Consider the following 2,822-nt stretch of genomic DNA (forward strand, 5'->3'; position numbering starts at 1 on the left):
AACCTACACTAACTGTCTGACAGTTAAGTTCATGTTACAAAAAAACTAACTTTAAGATTTATTTTTTAACTTTTTTAAACAGAAAACAACTCGGTCTGTGGGGAAAGGTGAGGGATTATTGAGCAGACGGGCCCTGGGTAAAAGTTATTCCAGCAGTACCTGGAGTTGACAGGCCTGCCTAGGAAACACGGACACTGCCACCCCACCACAGGGCACAGCTCCTGTCTGAGGCTCAGCAGAGCAGTTCCCACACCACGCAACACTGCTATAGATCCAAGTCATAAAAATCTTCCAGCTCATCATGAAACAAGTCCCACTCGTCTTCAGAGTCTGTCAGCTCGTTGTCCCCACCTGCAGCCAAAAGCATAAGCCATATCTCGTCCAGCTCAAAGGTGACCACCTCTTCTTCATTGTTGTCAAAGGGGTTGCTGTTCTCTCTTTCCTCAGTGAGCTCCCAGAAGTGGTTCCTTCGTTGGGCCCGGTATCTGCTTGATGTTCCCACTTTCTGTCTCTGTGGCTCCTTTCTATGGCCATTGGGGTAGGCATGCTTGTAAAAACAGTTCCCTCAAATGGGCAGCTCCCACGTCCTTCATCAAAATACCTGCATGCCTTGTTGCTCATGGCCTCCTGGTATTTCTGAATGAGTTTCTGCTTCTCTTCTTTCTCTTCCACCCAGTACTCACTTGGAATGACAAAGTTAGATATGATCTGGCATTTGGGGAAGGACTTTATGATCTTGCTCTCAAATTGCTTAGCACTCCTCCACTTGCGAATACGCTTGAGACAGTAGGTGTGGCTGCAGTTGGACAGGATGCCAAAGCGGCGCTCGCTGGGGTTGGCTTTCTCGTAGACGACCTCCATGCAGATGCCACACACCATGTCCTGGCTGCGCTGAACAGCAAACGACAGCTCCACGTCCTTCTCATGGGCCTCAATGCAAGATTTTATGTGCTGTGATCTCTGGGCTGCGTCCACTGGGTGGAGGACCTGCAGCCCACACATGTCACAGGAGTCTTCGTGGAGATACACACAGTTCTCCCCGAATCGGCACTCTCCCACTGCGACATACGGCAAAGCTGCTGCTTTGTTTCCACTGTGCTTTGCTCCTTCTTGGAGTCTTCCTTGGTCACTGAACCCTGCAGGGGTGCGTCAGTGCAGGAAAGGGCAGTCCGGCCACAGTAGGGCTGGCCAGGAACAAACTCAATGGCATTCATCCAGTCTTCTGAACCTGCTCCTACAGTTGCAAAGTTTGAATTTGTTGACTGGGCCTCGCCCGTATTCATTTCCACAATCGGAACAACTGTTGATGAGAGACTTGAGGAAGCAGCAAGGGACGCCTTTGCAGTTAGATCTATACTAGTTGTTTCTTCCTGTTTCAATGGCTTGCTGTGCTCATACCTGCATCAGTCTCCGTAAATACAGTAGCCTCGCTGGAAATACTTGCACACTACGACGTATGGACTGTCAGAGAGGTCATGCGAGTAGCAACAGTTATCTCCTTCCTTACAAACGCCATGCATGAAATACCTGCAGGTGACCTGTTTAGTCCAGCCGGCGCCTCTGCCGCTGCCGCCACCGCTCCTGCTCCCGATGGTGTGGCTGTTGTTCCGGGAGCTGCAGCCTCTGCCGTTACTGTTTATCTCACACAGCAGTGGCACCGGAACTTCCGATCACTAGTTCCGGTTCGGCTGCGGGGAGGAGAAGGCCGCGCGGCGAGAGGAAGGAGACGGAAGCGCCCGGCGGCTCGCCTCAGCCCCGCGTCGAGTCTCCGCAGCTGAGTTTTGTTAGGACTTCAGTCCTGCAAACTTGATGAATTCACTTATTAGTTGCAGTAGCTTTTTTTGTAAATTCTTTGAGATTTCCTATGTAGGATCATGCTCTCTGCAAATAGAGGCAAGTCTTATTTCTTCCTTTCCAATCCAGATGCCTTTTGTTTCTTTTTTCTTGCCTTTTTTGCGCTGGCTAGTTCTTCATGACAGAGCTGAATAGGAGTAATGAGAGCAGACATCCTTGCATTATTCCTGCTATTGGGAAGAAGCTTTAGATTTTTACTATTAAGCGTGATATAAGATGTAGACTTTTCATAGAAGCCTTTGTCAGATTTAGGAAGTTCTCTGTTTCTAATTTGGTGAGAGTTTTTATCATGACTGAATGTCGAATTTCGTCAAATGCTTTTTTTATGTATCAGTTGATATGATCTTTTTTTTTCTTTTATAGTCTTAATTATGAGTTGTAGTGATTGATTTTTGAATGTTGAACGAGTTCTGCTTTTGGAGGATAAACCCCACTTGGTCGTGATGTATTATAGTTTTTGTAATTGCTGGGCCTTACTAGGTAGGGTTTTGTTGAGAATTTTTGCATGCTATTCTTTTTCTTTAAATTAAAATTTGTTGGGGTGACAATGGTCAACAAAACTACATAGGTTTCAAGTGTACAATTCTGTATTACATCATCTACATATTGCATTGTGTGTTCACCACCCAGAGTCAGTTCTTCCATCACCATATATTTGATCCCCCTTACCCTCATCTTCCACCCTCACCCCCCCTTACACTCTGGTAACCACTAAACTATTGTCTGTCTATGAGTTTTTGTTTCTTTGTTTGTCTTGTTCCTTTGTTGCTTTCAGTTTTATATCCCATATATGCGTGAAGTCATATAGTTCTTGACTTTTTCTATCTGATTAATTTTACTTAGCATAATAATCTCAAGATCCATTCATGTTACATCTCTTTTCATGAAGGATGTTTATTGGTAGTTTTCTTGTAATGTTTTTGTCTGATTTTGTATCAAGATAATTAATTTGGAAATATTGCTTTCTG

General features: G+C 45.2%; 1 pseudogene across 1 annotated transcript; it reads right to left on the minus strand.

Annotated features, from left to right (window-relative positions):
* Positions 1-265: 265 nt before the first annotated feature.
* On the minus strand, positions 266-1,588 carry LOC308492307 (E3 ubiquitin-protein ligase makorin-1-like; annotated as a pseudogene). The gene has a single exon. The product of its transcript is annotated as an E3 ubiquitin-protein ligase makorin-1-like (transcript).
* Positions 1,589-2,822: the final 1,234 nt, after the last annotated feature.

Source organism: Rhinolophus hipposideros (assembly GCF_964194185.1).
Source record: "Rhinolophus hipposideros genome assembly, chromosome: 3".
Lineage (NCBI taxonomy): Eukaryota > Metazoa > Chordata > Mammalia > Chiroptera > Rhinolophidae > Rhinolophus > Rhinolophus hipposideros.